General features: G+C 43.1%; 1 protein-coding gene across 1 annotated transcript in view; it reads left to right on the top strand.

The window, feature by feature from the left end:
- Positions 1 to 947: 947 nt before the first annotated feature.
- Positions 948 to 17,393, top strand: part of MAP4 (microtubule associated protein 4) — a 190,539-nt gene continuing 174,093 nt past the window's right edge. Inside the window, exon 1 of the mRNA XM_080829190.1 lies at positions 948 to 1,059. The gene's annotated coding sequence lies outside the window, so the exon portion shown is untranslated. The remainder of the gene's footprint in view (positions 1,060 to 17,393) is intronic.

Genomic DNA, 17,393 nt, shown 5'->3' on the forward strand with positions numbered 1-17,393 from the left:
TGTGACAGCGAAAGGAGTTATTAGGTGTCACACACTTAAACGACAGTGCCTGGAATATAATAAGTACTCAGTAGGCGTGAGCCATCACTTTTCCTTCTGGACCACTGCTAGCTAGCAGATGTATAACGTGACCCAAACAGTAATTTTAAGTTTCCTAGTGACTACATTTTAAAAAGCAAACAACAAAACAAAACAAACAAAAAAACACCATGAAACTATTTTAAATGTGTTTTCTTTAATCAAATAGATCTAAAACGGTAATAACCAATTTTGTTAACAACTGTCCAGTTTATAATCAATATAAAATTGTGAATGAGATCTATTTTTTGGTGCAAAGTCTCGGAAATCCGATGTGTATTCTACACCTACAGCACATTTCAACTTGAAACAGCCACGTCACTTGTGACTAGTGGCAGCGCAGCCCTGGAGTGGCCCCACACCCGTGTCCCCGTCCCCGTCCCCCCACAACTCCTTCCCGCGACCAGCTGGCCCGCGCCCTAGGCCCCGCCCCGCGCCCCGCCCAGGTTACATCACAGAGCCCGCAGGCCCCACGGGCGGGGAGACTCGGGCCCCGGCCGCGTGTACCCGGCCGCTCGCATCCTCCCGGCTCCAGGCACCCAAGTTCTGAAAGGAAGCAACGTCCACTACAAAGCCCCGGCGGCGGTCGCTCTACCCGCCGGCCGCCCGGGCGCTAGCCGGCGGGAGGCGGGAGTCTGAAGCCCCCATCCGTACCTCGCCCCCAACGGCCCTCCGCTCGCGCCGCTACCACAGCGAGGTCGAGGCGGCGGGGCCGACGCCCATTGGCTTGCCTCAGCCCTCCGCCCGCCCCCTCGCCGCGTTTATTGGTCGGAGCAGCGGCGCCCGCGGGATAGGCGGTGGCGGCGCCCCTCCCTCGCGCCTGCCCTCAAGAGGGCGACGAGGAAGCGGCCGCCTCCCTGCGCCCCGCCCCACGGGCTTGCTCGGTGGCTCCGGCTCCTCCCGACTTCTCCCGGCTCCTCCCGGCTCCTCCCGGCCGTCTCCCGGCTCCCTCCGGCTTCGGCTCCGGCGCAGCGGCGGCGGGTAGGTGCGGCGACAGGCGGGGCTCGATCTGAGGGGCGGCCTCCCCACTGTCCCGGGGGCTGCCCGAGCCGCGCCCCGGGGCCGCCCGGGACCCCGCAGGGCCCGCCCGAGGCTGGGAAGGGCGGTGGCCGCGGGCCTGCGGGACGCGGGGGCGGTCGGGCTGGGGGCCTGCGGGCGTGATCTTCCGAGGCTTTGAGGAGCGATCCGGGGGCGCCTCGGGGCGGACCGGGCTGAGAGGACCGGGTTTCGGGCGTCTGGAGCGTGGGGCCGAGCAGCACGCTTTGGGCTCAGGATGGGGTTGCGCTCGCGGAGCGAGGGTCGGCTGCGGTCTGGGGCCCTGGGTGGGGTTCGGGGGCGTAGAAAAACTCAAAAGGTCCGTGATACTTCGGGGGTCAGTTGAGGTGGGGTTGATGTGAGCTAGAGAGAGTGGCCAGTCTGGGGTTACGGGCGGGGCTGAGGGGCGGTCTGGAGAACCGGGCCCCAGCCTGGACTCTATGCGCGCGTCCCCTCCCGCACTGTTGGGGGACTAGCGTGTGTCTGGCTGCGGGAGGGCAAAGCCGTCGCAGCAAGGGTGAGAATGGGAGGATTGGGACTGGGACCGGGAGGGGGCAGTTGGAAACGTTACCCAGAACCGAGATTGTGATTTAGCACTTGGACCAGGTTCTCCGCTGGTGTTGCCTGAGCCCTTTTTTGGTGAAATTACCCCGTGGGGGGGGACGTTGGTTTTTGTTTTTTGTTTTTGTTTTTGTTTTTTTTTTGGTTCCACCCAGGAACGTGTAAATTAAATGCTTTTGCTACTTTAGGGAGGAGGCAGTCATTACGCTTAGGTTTGTGTTTTAGCACCCAGACCCGGTGTGAAAGGTGCTTCTCGGGAAGGTTAGTGTTACCCAGCTCTCTCCTGGAAACTCCCTTTCTCCTTTCCCTCCTCTGGTTCGGTTACACTATTGCTCCCCAGGGCCTCTCGATTCGCTCTCCCGGGCTGCATAGCATTGCAGTGTTTCTTGCTCTGTGTGTGTGTGTGTGTGTGTGTGTGTGTGTGTCTCCCGCCCGTTTCCCTGCTGCTGCACTTTTGGCAACTGCCTCTGCTCTTTCCCAGGGATGGTTGTGGCATTGCATCAGGGGATATTTGTGCTTGTAATTTGCTCACTCAGCCCAGGAAGAGGGAGAATAGTATGCTGCAGAGATGGGAGGGGGGTATCGTCAGCTCCGCTGGGTAGGCAGAGAAATGGGTGTGGTGAGGGAATACAGCTGCTCTAGGCCTATAGGGTAACACTGCCCAGTCATCAGCTCAAAGAGATTCAAAGAGCAGCAGCAACAGCTATTTTTATAAATCAGTCCTGAATCCAAGCTGAGCACATGGATTTAGAGTGAACAGTTGTCATGCTCTAACTATTACCGGCTGGGTGTTTGGTAGACAACATTGGAGTTGCTAAGGGAGAGCTGTGCAGTGCAGCAGGTACTTACTTTACTTGCAACTTTTAAATTTTGCTCCTCTCACCTCTCTGAGACTGGATCTCTCTCTTCAGGGGGTGTCTTTCCAGTGCAGTGGTTTGATGGTCTAGACTACTCCTTTTCAAGTGAGATGTTCCTGTATCAGTGGTAGTCTTCCTCTCCAGTTTGGTTAAAAATAATAAAACTATCACCTTGTGAACATTTGCCATCTTCTAGGCACTAGCCGTAGGTATTTGTTTACAGATGGGGAAATTGAGACTGATAGGAATAAGGGGTCACACAGATAGTTATGTGGCAGAACTGGCATCCATGTCAAGGTCTCTCTGGCTTTCCCCCCAACCTCCCACTAGTTAGATACGTGAAATTTTTGGTTTATGCAAGGGTGACTCAAGCGCTTGAGAATTTATTCATGCAAAGTAATCTCACCAGAGACTGATAAACCAGGTACGAGTTTATTTACACCGAAAGTGTAAAGTGCCATGTACACAATTGGAATTAATTATCCACTGGCTAGGACACCTCCTTTGTTTCTGGGCAGCCAAATCAGTAATAAAAAGGCAATTGATTATAGAATGGGAACTAAGGACCCTGGATGTTCTTAGGGGATGTTTTAATCAAGTTACTGAATCCTAGTGAGTTTCCCTTCTTTTCCCATTGTATGAATAAATACATTAATGTGTGACAGTGCTGGGAAGCTTCTAAAAACATTTTCCCACCCTGTCTCAGTGTCTTTGTTGTTTTTTTAAGTCATCTCTTCCAATACTTATCATTTCAGCCTATTTAACCTGTGTTAAATTTCTCAAATTTACAAATAAGTTTACGTTACATATTAAAAAGTCATTTTCCATTGTTTGCTGACAATGAAGGAAGCACCTGGATTCTTAGGTCTAGGTGGCTTAGCTCTATTTTTTATTTTTCTTGAGGATATGAAAACTTTTTAGTAATTGCTTACTCTGGCGTTCAGCGGAAAGTAGGACAGGTTTCCCAAGCTTGCTTGAAATGGATTGAGATCTGGGAAAGATACTGCCTTGTGGTTTTAATTTTGGTTATAGGGTGGGGGTGTTTGTGGAAGCGAGTGTCCCCTCGTGCAAAGGGGAGTGTTTGTGTGATTTGAACCTCTCATCCCCGTCAAGATAGGTGACTTAGCTTTAGTCAGTTTGTTCTTCCTGATTTCAATGTCTTGTTCGTTTTCCCGATTGATCCATCTTTGTCTCTTGAAATTTTTGCTGTTGACCCTTTGAATTTAGGCCATCTTCCTCCTCTTTCTTTTCCTTCTTTTCCTCCTCTTCCTTTTTTTTCTTCTTTTTAAAATTACGGTTACTACTGTTTTTAAGTAATCTGTACCCCCAACATGGGGCTCAAACTCAGGACCCTGAGATCAAGATTTGCTGTTCGGTCCACCAAATGAACCAGCCATGTGGCCCCTTTTTCTTTTTTTAAATATTAAGCATGGTTAGTTGATGTGTAGATTTTATTTTTCCTTAAAAAGCAAGAAAATCTGAGGAACATTTTGACCTAATGGAAGTCATCTGGTGGTTCATTTGATTTGGTCAATTTGAAAAGGAAACTGAGTAAATATCACTGATTTCACTTTGTTCTTTTAAATGGCACTTTTAGAACCAGGTTTCTGTAGACTTACTGCTAGGAATGTGTTGAGGACAATTATGGTCAAGAAAGGGGTTAAAGCAAACTGATATATATGAGGGATCATATTCACTACCTTTTTAGAGCTTGCTGGGCTAATCTCTCGACACAGACCTAATGGGAATTGCTTTGTATGTCATTATATTTTTGATTAATTAATTTATTTTTGAGAGAGAGAGCACGTGCAAGTGCGGTCATTGCGGGGGAGGTGCAGAGCGAGAGGGAGAGAGAGTTTAAGCAGACTCCAAGCTGAGTGCCAAGGGATCCAGGTCTCAGCCTCACCACCCTGAGGTCACAGCCTGAGCCGAAACTAAGAGTCCGAGGCTTAACTGAGGGGACCACCCAGGCGCCCCTGTATGTCATTAAATTTTTGAGTTTGAAAGTCAATCCAGTTTACTTTGGTGTTTGTTTGTACAGTAGAAAAGTTAGTCTTCCTTTTCTTTTTAATATATGTATATATTTTTAAGATTTTATCCATTTATTTGGCGGAGAGTGATGCAGTGAGAGGGAACACAAGCAGGGGGAGTGGGAAAGGGAGAAGCAGGTTTCCTGCCAAGCAGGGATCCTGACTGTGGGCTCGATCCCAGGACCCCAGGATCATGACCGGAGCAGAAGGCAGACACCCAATAACTGAGCCAGCCACCCAGGTGCCCCTGGGGGAAACAATTAATTAATTAATTAATTATTTGAGAGAGAGAGCATGTGCCTGTAGGGGTGAGGGCGGGAGGGGGAGCAAGAGAGAGAATCCCAAGTGGGACTCTGTGCAGCTCCGTCTCACCACCCTGAGATCACAACCTGAGCCGAAACCAGGAGTCTTGACACTTAACAAACCTATTATACCTCCCAGGCACTTGAAAATGTTAATCTTCTCACCATAAAACCTATCTTACTGGTTTGCATGTATTTAAATTTCTTTTAAAATGTATTACTTTCCCTCTTTCTGACTTTACAATAAGGCAGTTTAAAAAATAATTTATTTTGAAATAATTTTAGATTTACAGAAGACTGTCAAGATAGTACAGAACGTCCATGTAATCTTTATCTAGCTTTCCTTAAATTTAACATCTTCTGTAGTGAGACATTTATTAAAATTAAGACATCAATATTAGTTTAATATTATTTTAACTAAAATATAGGCTCTCCTCTCATTTCCCTAGTTTTTCCCCAGTGATACCCTTTTTCTATTACAGGATCTGATCCAGGATACCACATTACATTTAGGTGTCCTGTTTCCCTAGTTTCTGACAATCTGTGACAGTTTCTGAGTCTCTCCTTGCCTTTCTCTCCTTGACACCTTTGAAAAGTATCAGTCAGTTATTTGTAGAATGTTCCTGAATTGGGTTTTCTGGTATTTTGTCTTGATTAGCCTGAAGTAAGGCATTTCGGGGAGGAGTACCACAGAGATGGTATATCCTTCTTGTCACGTCATACTGCATTTCAGGGGATACCTGATAGCAGTGTGACTTATTACTGATGTTAACTTTGATAACTTGATTAAGGTAGTATCTGCCTGGTTTCACTAAAGTGACTGTTTTTCCATTTCCTTACTTCATTTGTTAGAAGCTAGAAATGAGTCGCCAGGTCAAGCCCATTTCTGGAGGAAGGGAAGTAAGCTCTACCTCCTGAAGGGATGAGTATCAGAGAATTTGTGAACCTGTGTTAGAATCACCCACAGTAATGAATAAATATTTTGGGGAGGTTCTGTGAGGCTACCCAAAGATCTGAGTTTCATCCACAAATTTTAGCATTCGTTGGTGAAATTTGCCTCCAGTGGCATTTACCGTGTAATTGTAGTGGCGATTTTCTGTTTCCCTCATTCCTTCTACATTGTTTGGAATTCTTCTGAAGGGAAGATTTGTACACGGCCCTCCCCCCCGCGGTTTATTTACTTATTCATTTGTATCAGTATGGATTCATGAATACATATTTTTTCTTTCGGGATGTAATCCAGATACCATGCTTTGTTGCTTACATTCTTCTGGCTTTGGCCATTTGGTACTTAAGTTCTTTTTTTTTTTTTTTTTAAGATTTTATTTATTTATTTGACAGAGATAGAGATCACAAGTAGGCAGAGAGGCAGGCAGAGAGAGAGGGGGGAAGCAGGCTCCCTGCAGAGCAGAGAGCCTGATGCGGGGCTCGATCCCAGGACCCTGAGACCATGACCTGAGCTGAAGGCAGAGGCTTTAACCCACTGAGCCACACAGGCGCCCCTGGTACTTAAGTTCTTTCTGTATGTCCTCCTTTTCTTTGTTTTTGGTGCTGCATGACGCTCCAGTCTCATCTTGGATTTTCCCTGCCCCAGCCTGCACAAAAATCAGCCATTTTCCCAAGGAGCCCTGGTTTCTTTTATTGGAGAAAAATATTTAGAAACTCAGATCTGGTTTCTAAATGAACTGGATGTACTCACTGCTGCTGGGCTATCACTGCTTCTAGATGTCTTAGAGGGCAGACCTAGGAACTACATATATGTATACTGCTTACAGTATCCACATACATACATGTATACTGACCCAGGTACACACACATATGTTTATTTCCGTATCTATCAGTATATAAATATGATGCGGTCGTACTGGTCTCTCTGACTCTAGTCCAGTACCACAAGTTCATTCTAGGGTTCCTCTCCTTGCTTATTTGTAAACCCCCCCCCCCCCACAGAAACTTGGCTCTAGTTATTTATAATAGATTTATTTAACTGTTCAACCTCAGTGTATGTGTAAGGTAGGAAAATGGAGTTTTCATTATCAAAATAAAGTCCATTTCCAAAGCAGTTTGCAGTTGTTACCTAATTTAAATTATACTCCTATAATATTGGTATTTTAAATGACTGTTTTTCAGCCTCAGTGGAGAGGTGATATCATTTGCCCTTGGCCAAACAGGAAGTGAGTGACTGCAGCTGGAATCGATGACCTGTTCTCACTCCCAGGGCTAGCTTGATCCCAAGCAAAGCAGTCTCTCTGAAGTATCTTGACTAATAAGTCAGCCTTTGTCCCTTCTTGGTGGGTTTGCTCCTTTTATTTAAAGAAGTTCCTGGATTTTAGAATTTTTTTTTTTAAACTTTGACAGTGTTGACAGCAGGAGTAATTTCTTTTCTGGAATTATTTTGTCCCACATAAGTTTTTTCCAGACTAAACAGTTTTTTCCCCCAACCATCTCTTAGGAAATGTGCTTTCTAAACCTTTTACTATGTTGGGCATCGCTTGTGGACATGCTACAGTTTGTCATTCTGTCAGATGTGGTCTGATCCAGATATGTATTACACCCTGGAAAGGAAGTGATTAAGGAATTCAGAATGACCCCTTTCCACTTAGTTTCCACCCCTGCTGCTTTGAAATAATTTTTTTTCTTTCTTTCCATATCCACTTTTCAGTGTTGGTTTATACTTGTCTGGTAGTAAGCTCCCTTCTAGGTATTTTTCCTTAGAGTTGCTGTTAACCCACGTCTTTATTCTTGATTGGTTGATTTTCTGATTCTATGTGTTGAACTGGTTTACGCTCCTGTTTTCTTTCTGTAAGTCCAGTTTCTGTCCATTGTTCCAAAGGAGGCTTTTTGAATCCTGATTCTGTTATCCCGTGCCTTTGGTACCCTTCCTGTGTCTATAATTTAGATATGTTCTTCCTCTATTTTGACTTGAGTTGATTAAGAAAACATTTGCCGAGAGAGTGCCAAGATCAGATCTTATATGTAATTAGAGATAAATTAGAGGTAAAACTTAATACTTTATTTTCTCCTTACTTTTGACTTTTATTACCTTAGTATTTCCAAAGATTTTGGTTCTGGTTTTCTGCTATAGTTTATGTACAAAATTATAATTAAATATTTTACATCATTTTTAAAAAAGATTTTGTTTTAATCTCTATGCCCAACATGGGACCGGAACTCACCACCCCAAGATCAAGAATCGCATGCTCTCGGGTGCCTACATTGCTCAGTCATTTAAGCATTGGATTCTTGATTTCAGCTCAGGTCATGATCTCAGGGTGGTGAGAATGACCCCAGCATTGGGCTGAGCTCAGCAGGGAGTCTGCTTGGGATTCTCTCCCTCTCCCTCTGCCCTTTCCCTGCACTCGAGAGAGCTCATGCACCCTCTCTCTCAAATAAATAAATGAAATCTTGAAAAAGTCGCATGCTCTACTGACTGAGCCAGCTAGGTGCCCCTAAAATATTTTACATCTCGAACTCTGAAGGCACAGCTAGTTTTTTTTTTTTTTTAAGATTTATTTGTTAATTTATAGAATGAAAAATTTAGGGGAGATTGTGGATAGTGCTGAGTGGGAATAGAAGTTAGAGACCCTTAAGAAAAATGTTGCTTCCTAAAGTAACTCCTCTCTGAGCTCTTTTTTTGTTAAACTGCCTCAGATTCTTTTTTTTTTTTTTAGACTGTCTGAAATTCTTGATCAGATGTTCATTTGGGTTAATCCATGTTCTGTGTGAGGAATAGAAATACACTGGGAAGATTCAAGAGAGCTCTTACTCATCTTCTTATAGGTAGATCATATTTTCATCTGAATAGTTTGTACTGGGGTATAAATGTTTCTTTGGGTGACAGGTGATTATTTCTTCTTCCCTTCTTTCCTCCCTCTCTCCCTTTTCCATCCTTCCCTCTCTCTCTGTTTTTGACAGGTAAGTGATTTCTGAGTTTAGGGAGGAGTGGGAAAAGGGAGAGGGTGGGCAATAAAACAGACTTAGATATTTTCCCGTTAGTATCAGCTTTAGAAAGCCTTTCTGATCATTTTCTTAGCCTGGTCATGTATTCCTCTGGTGTTTTCACCAGTACATATCTTTGGGTGTATGTTATTCCATATTTAAAAAAAAAATAAACGTATAATTCACATACAATAAAATTTGCCATTTTAGAGTATACAATTCATTCTGGGTTTTGGTGTATTCACAGTGTTGTGTATCTATCACCACTATAAAATTCCAGAACATTTGCATCATCCCCCAAAGAAATCTCAAACCTATTAGCAGTCACTCCCATCCCCCACCCCTCCAATCTCTGGCAATGAGGAATCTAATTTCTGTTGATGGATTTGCCCATTCTGGACTATCCCATAAATGCAATCATATAATATATAGCCTTTTGTAGCTGGCTTTTTTCATTAGCATATTTTTATTATTTATTTATTATTATTTTTAAAAGATTTTATTTATTTGATAGAGAGGAGAGAGACAGTAGGAGAGGGAACACAAGCAGGGGAAGTGGGGAGGGAGAGGCGGGCCTCCCGCTGAGCAGAGAGGCGGATGCGGGGCTGGATCCCAGGATCCTGGGATCATGACCTGAGGCGAAGGCAGATGCTTAATGACCTCTCCCTCTAATGGGGCCACCCAGGTGCCCAATTAACATATTTTAAAAGTTTGTCCGTGTGGTAGTGTATATCAGTACTTCATTCCTTTTTCTTTTTTTGTTTTTTTTAAAGATTTATTTGAGAGAGAGTGCGTGTATGAGTGTGCAGGTGGGGAGGAGCAGAGGGAGAGAATCTTAAGCAGATTCCCTGGTGAACACAGAGCTCGACATGGGACTTGATCTTACAATCCTGAGATTATAACCTGAGCCAAAATCAAGAATCAGATGCTTAACCAACTGAGCCACCCAGGCGCCTCTTCCTTTGGATTTCTTTTCCTTTTTTTTTTTTTTTTTAAGATTTTATTTATTTATTTGACAGAGAGAGAGAGATCACAAGTAGGCAGAGAGGCAGGCAGAGAGAGAGGGGGAAGCAGGCTCCCCGGTGAACAGAGAGCCTGATGTGTGCTCTAATGAGCAGAGAGCCAGGGTCGATCCCAGGACCCTGAGATTATGACCTGAGCCAAAGGCACACACTTAACCCACTGAGCCACCCAGGTGCCTCTTTTTAGTCTCCTTTAATAGTATCTTCATATCTGTTTTTCTCTTTGTAATTTTTATATAGAAAAAACTGAGTCATTTGTCCTGTAGAACTTTTCATATGCTGAATTTTACTACTTGCATGTTGGTGATGGTATTTAACGTTTTTCAGTTGCCCATGTATTTCTTGTAAACTTTAAATCTCCAAGAGGTCTGATTTGTTCCTGCAGGATACCTTTCTTATTCTTAATTTCCATTCTAAGAAAAATCATTAAATGTGGTTTAGTTGGTTAGGCATCTGCCTTCAGCTGGGGTCGTGATCCCAGAGTACCAGGATCAAGACCCACGTCTGGCTCCCTGCTTAGTGGAGAGCCTACTTCTCCCTCTGCCCCTCACCTTGCTTGTTGATCTCTCTTACTCTCTCTCAAATAAATAAATAATTTAAAAAAATATATTACAGCATTTTGGTTCTGAAGGAGACTGGGTTCTACCAGTTTCAGGTTTTTCTTGACAAGATAAGGATGAAGAACATTGCTGAACCCTCCTATTTAGCAGTTTGTGTTACTCAGATTGAGGGCTGGGGGGAGCAGGTGAACTAGTTCAGCTCATCAGAGAATGCTGATCTGTATAAAGCGATCCCTAGACATACTAAAAGTCTGAAAAAAGTAATAGTGAACATGAGATTAGAAGTTTTTCATGTGTTTTCTTAAAGACCACACATTGGTCTTTTTCTAAATGATCTTTTTTTTTTTTTTTTAAAGATTTTATTTATTTATTTGACAGACAGAAATCACAAGTAGGCAGAGAGGCAGGCAGAGAGAGAGAGGAGGAAGCAGGCTCCCTGCTGAGCAGAGAGCCCGATGCGGGGCTCGATCCCAGGACCCTGGGATCATGACCTGAACCGAAGGCAGAGGCTTTAACCCACTGAGCCATCCAGGCGCCCCTCTAAATGATCTTTTATTGTTAATTGTTCTCTGAGGAAAATGGGAAATTTGGAAAATACAGAAAAATATCAAGGCAAAAGTAATCATTTGAACACTGTCTCCCAGAGATAACCACTTTAACAACTGGGCATATTGCCTTGCAGTCTTTTTTTCTAGGTGTACACATTTTTTACTTAGATATTTCTGCTAATAAATAATTATCTCTGTTACTTTTTAAAAACTTTAGGTCATGTGATTTCCTGTGTTAGTAAAAGCTGTTTACTCTTTTTTAAAAAGATTTACTTATTTTTGAGAGAGAGCAAGAGAGCGAGCACATTTGAGTGAACAAGCGCTTGGGGAGGAGCAGAGAGAGGGAGAGAGAATCCCAAGTAGACTCCCCGCTTTGCGCAGAGTCCAGTGCAGGTCTAGATCTCACAACCCTGAGATCATGACCTGAGCCGAAATCAAGAGTTGGAGGCTTAGCTGCCTTAAAAGCTGTTTAATCTTTAATGACTGCATAATGTTGCATCATAAGGATGGGGTTTGATTTACTTAGTTTTCCTTTGTTATTTCATATAGACATTTTTTTCATTTTGGGTTATTTTTATACATAAGAATCTTGTTTATATTTCAGGTATTTATTATGATAGATTCTTTTTTTTTAAGATTTTATTTATTTATTTGACATACAGAGATAAGTAGGCAGAGAGGCAGGCAGGGGCTCCATCCCAGGACCCTGGGATCATGACCTGAGCCAAAGGCAGAGGCTTTAACCCACTGAGCCACCCCGGCGCCCCCCGATAGGTTCTTTTTTATTTTTATTTTTTATTTTTTAAAGATTTTAGTTATTTATTTGACAGAGAGAGATTACAAGTAGGCAGAGAGGCAGGCAGAGAGAGGAAGGGAAACAGGCTCCCTGCTGAGCAGAGAGCCCAATGCAGGGCTCGATCCCAGGACCCTGGGACCCTGGGATCATGACCTGAGCCGAAGGCGGAGGCTTTAACCCACTGAGCCACCCAGGTGCCCTGATAGATTCTTTTAAAAAAAATTTTTTTTTTAATTTATTTATTTGTTAGAGAGAGAGAGAGCGAGCACAGGCAGACAGAGTGGCAGGCAGAGGCAGAGGGAGAAGCAGGCTCCCCGCGGAGCAAGGAGCCCAATGTGGGACTCGATCCCAGGACGCTGGGATCATGACCCGAGCCGAAGGCCGCCGCTTAACCAACTGAGCCACCCGGGCGTCCTGCGATAGATTCTTTTTTAAAAAGCAGATGTATTGAGATATACTTTACACAATGTAAATTCACAATTTCATTGGTTTTTAGTATATTTACTAAGTCATCACATCATCACTGCTACCTGATTTTTTAAAAAAAGATTGATTTATTTATTTTGGGGCAAAGGAGGAGAGGGAGAGGGAGAAACTCAAGCAGACTCTGTGCTGAGTGTGGAGCCTGACACAGGGCTCTATCTCACAACCCTTAAATCACAATCTGTGCCAAAACCAAGAGTCTTGACACTTAATTGCAACACCCAGGCGCCCCTTGGATTTGAACTTTAATTTCAAGTATTCTTTTTACTATATTCAGTTTAATACCACAGATATTTATGTATCTTCTAGGTGTATAGCGGATAAGTGCTGCGGATTTTTTTTTTTTTTTTAAGATTTTATTTATTTATTTGTCAGAGAGAGAGAGGGAGAGAGCGAGAGCGAGCACAGGCAGAGGCAGAGGGAGAAGCAGACTCCCCGCCAAGCAAGGAGCCCGATGTGGGACTCGACCCCAGGATGCTGGGATCATGACCTGAGCGGAAGGCAGCTGCTTAACCAACTGAGCCACCCAGGTGTCCCGCGGGTGATTTTTTTTAAAGTTGTAAAATGGAAGAGAGGAAACACACTGACTATTTTAATAGTGTTATCATGATACAGACTGTAAATGCTCTACAAATTTGACTCTACCTTTTACATAGTTTAAAGGTGCTTTGTTAGATTGACTCATACCCAAGGATTCAGGTCTTTTTATTAATTTTAATTAGAGCTGGATAGTTACCATTTATTCTTTTTTTAAAAATATTTTATTTGTTTGAGAGAGAGCAGGGGGAGTGGTGGGTGGGGTGGGGTGGAAGGTGGGGAGCAGCAGTTGGAGAGAGGAAGCCGACTGCCTGCTGTGCAGGGAGTCTGATGCAGGGCACCATCTGGGACTTTGGGATCGTGACCCAAGCCGAAGGCAGCTGCTTAACTGACTGAGAGCCACTCAGGAGCCCTTAACTATTCTTTAAAACAGTTCTCTGCATGCTTCTTTATGCCTTTGAGACAGTAATGGGGAGATGGTGTTATCAGTCAGAAGCGTAAAGATGATAGATTCTTAGGATTGAAAATAGAAGCACTCTTAGAGTGGAACATAATAACTTTGTATTTTCAGTATTGTGTTGTGTTTTCAAAACTGCATTTTCAGAGACATGCACAATTGAGAGCCTTTCCAGAGGAAAACAGTCTAGACTGTGATGAAAGTAGAAATTAGATGAGTTGAGGGACACCTGGGTGACTCAGTCATTAACCATCTGCCTTTGGCTCAGGTCATGATCCCAGAGTCCAGGGATCCCATGTTGGGCTCCCTGCACTGCAAGAAGCCTGCTTCTCCCTCTCTCTGTCCCCCTGCTTGTGTTCCCTTTCTTCCTGTCTCTCTCTCTCTGTCAAATAAGTAACTAAAATATTTTAAAAAAAAATTAGGTGACTTAAGTCACTGTTTAAGGAATTAGAGATGTTTCACTTGGTGAAGAAACAGGTGGGGCCAACTTTTGTCAAATACATCAAGATCTGGCAAGTGAAAGAGAGATTAGTTTTAGTATTTTGTTGCTTTGGCATAGCTAGTAACATCAAGTGGAAGTTAAAGAGAAAAATGGAGTGGAACTTTCTTAGATGACAGTGAGTTTCCTATGACATTCATGTTAAAGTAGAGCCTGAGCGGTGTTCTAGAGATACTGAGAAGGTGGTTAGGTTGAGTGATCCTCAAGATTTTGATAAGTTGTTCTTGGTATTGGGTAGAGATCCCTTTAAAGAATTTAGCCCACAGGGATGCCTGGCTGGCTCAGAGGATAGAACATGTGACTCTTGATCTTGGGGTTGTGAGTTGGAATCCCCACATTGAGTGTGGAGATTACTTGAAAAAAATAAAGAATCTAACTGACAGCAAAGACCCTGTCCCTAGAAAAAGCTTCTGGGCTTGTGTATGTGTATTTTGCTCTCATCCTTGAAGAACACTTTTTCTGGGTATAGAATCGTATGTTTTCTTTCAGCACATTGACGTTATCATTCCACTATCTTCTGGCTTACATTGTTGCTGTTGTGCCCTTAGCCTCGGTGTTCATTTCCCTCACGTATTCTGTAGCATTACTAGTTGTTGATTATCCCAAACTATGTTTATAATTTGAGGGTCCTTGGTTTATCCAGATTAGGAGAACTTTGGGTGCCAGTGCACAGGAGGGGTATTCCGTGGCCATAATTTCTTAGGAATTTTTGGTCCTTTTGCCACTAAGGCAGGCTTTTGTATCCTCTCCTGTGGTTGCGGGAAATTTGGGCTTTGGTTTAGAGCTGGTTCACCTTGAGAGGTATAGTGGGGTGTCTCCATATAAGAAAGACAACCTTGGGAGGGCCCTGATTTCTGTCCTGCTTGTCCTGTGTGGCCCTTGAACTGAAGCTCTAGATTAGGGGTTCTCAGATTTTAGTGTATGTATAAATCATGGGGATGGAGATTCATAATGGAGATTCTGAAGGTTCAGAGTGCATTAGTTCGTTTTCCACTCCTTTGGGTAAATACCGAGGAGCACAGTTGCTGGACTGGATGATAATGGTATGTTTGGTTTTGTAAGAAGCTGCCAGGCTGTCTTCCAGCTGTGCCATTTAGCATTCTCACCAGCCCTGAGCGAGAGTTCTTGGTGTGTCACATCCTTGTCTGCATTTGGTGTTGTCAGTATTCTGGATTTTGGCCATTCTAGTAGATGAATAGTGGTATCTCATTTTAATTTGCAGTTCCCCAATGACATGTGATGTGGAGCATCTTTTCATACTCTTATTTGCCACTATATATCTTCTTAGGTGAGGTGTTTTGTTCACATCTTTTGCCAGTCTCCTTTTTTATTTTTTTTTAAGATTTTATTCATTTATTTGAGAGAGAGAGAGAAACAAATACAGAGCAAGAGCAGGGAGCGATGAGGGGCTTGATCCCAGGACTCTGGGAACAGGACCTGAGCCAAAGGCAGATGTTTAACCCACTGAACCACCCAGGTGCCCCCAGTCTCTTTTTCTTACTGTTGACTTTTAAGAGTTCTTTGTACATTTTGGATACCAGTCCTTTATCAGACATGGGTTTTGCAAATACTTTTTTCCAGTCTGTGGCTTGTCCTTTCATTCTCTTAACAAGTATATTCTGCATCTGTGGCTTGTCTTTTCATTCTCTTAACAAGTATATTCTGCAAATCAGTAGTTTTAATTTTAGTAAAGTCCCAACTTACAAATTTTTTTTTTAAAATGTATCATGTTGGGACGCCTGGGTGGCTCAGTTGGTTAAGCGGCTGCCTTCGGCTCGGGTCATGATCCCAGGGTCCTGGGATCGAGTCCCACATTGGGCTCCTTGCTCAGCAGGGAGCCTGCTTCTCCCTCTGCCTCTGCCTGCCTCTCTGTCTGCCTGTGCTCACTCTCTCTGACAAATAAATAAATAAAATCTTTAAAAAAAAAAAAAAGGATAAAGAACCAAGAGGTTCAAAACTTAAAAAAAAAAATGTGTCATGTTTTTGGTGTTCTTCCTTAAGAAGTCATTGTCAAGGGGCACCTGGGTGGCTCAGCGGGTTAAGCCTCTGCCTTCAGCTCAGGTCATGATCCCAGGGTTCTGGGATGGAGCCCCACATCGGGCTCTCTGCTCCGCAGGGAGCCTGCTTCCTCCTCTTTCTCTCTGCCTGCCTGCTTCTCTGCCTACTTGTGATCTCTGTCTGTCAAGTAAATAAATAAAATCTTTAAAAAAAAAAAAAGAAGTCATTGTCAAACTCAAGGTCACCTACCTTTTCTCCTAAGTTATCTTTCAGGAGTATTATTAATTTTGTGTTTTGTATTTAGTTCTATGGTCCATTATTCTTATAATCTTTTAATTTCTGTAGTTTCTTTTAATCTTCTGTAGTTTGGTTGGTTCTCTGGGTTTTATTCTGTAGCAGTTTTATCACTCATGACCACAAATGATAAGACTTTTTAGTAGGCAAGAAAGGTCAGCATAATACATTGCCTTCTGTTATAGTGGTCCAAAGGAAATGTATTGGTAAATGTATGAGTGACTGATCCACGTACTTTTTGATGATGGCACTATGTATTGTTTGCAGAGTTCGACTGCAGACTGACAATTGCTGAACCTGTGTATATTAAAAGCTATATGATTGGAATTTTTTTTAAGATTTTTATATTTAGGTAATCTCTACACCTCATGTGGGTCTTGAACTTACGACCCCGAGATCAAGAGTTGCATGCTCCTCCAGTTGAGCCGGTGTCCCTTTATTATTGGAATTTTAAAGACCAGAGATTTAAGAGAAGAGTATTTTGATTTTGAAGTAATTAACACTTCATATGTCCATAGACTTTATGGACTATAAAGGATCAAAATAAGCATGGCTTGCTGTTATACTAAAGTTGATATCCTGTGGGGTTTTTATCATTATCTAGTTAGTTCATGTAGTTTTGGCTCATAGCTCTGTACTTTTACTTTTATAATTCAGTCATGAAGTCTGTTGATTGGCTGTTAAGTTAACTTTCACTTCCATTACTAATCATGAAGGCTGCTTAAAATAAGCTCCTAGATTTTCAGATCAGGTTCCATGCAGGGGAACTTAAGTAAAAAAACACAGCTGTTTTGTTGGTTTTAAATAGAGTGAACACAGGTCCTTGTATACATTTTTTTCTTTTTCTTTTTTTTTTAAGATTTTATTTTATTTTGCAATATTTATTTATTTCTTAGAGAGAGAGAGAGAGAGAGATGGGTGAGGGGCAGAGGGAGAGGGAAAGAATCTTGAGCAGACTCCCTGCTGAGTGGGATCCTGATGCAGGGCTCGATCTTAGGATCCAGAGATCATGACCTGAGCCAAAGTCAAGAGGCAGATGCTCAATAAGCTGAGCCACTCAGGCACCTCTAAAGATTTTATTTTTTTAGGTAATCTCTGCACCCAATGTGGGAATTGAACCTACAACTCTGAGATCAAGAGTTGCATGTACTGACTGAGCCAGCAGGTACCCCCATTTTTTTCTTTTTTTCTCGTAAAATAAGAGACTGGTTATTGAATGACAGTTTTGTCAGATAAAAGGGTTATATGGTGGAGATGGTAACCAATTGTGACAGTTAATTATTTAAAAAATTTTTTTAAAAGATTTTATTTATTCATTTGACAGAGCATAAGCAGGCAGAGTGGCAGGGAGAGGGAAAAGTAGACTCCCCTCTGAGCAGAGGCAGGACCCTGGGATC

Source organism: Martes martes, assembly GCF_963455335.1.
Source record: "Martes martes genome assembly, chromosome: 1".
In the NCBI taxonomy this organism is placed as follows: Eukaryota; Metazoa; Chordata; class Mammalia; order Carnivora; family Mustelidae; genus Martes; species Martes martes.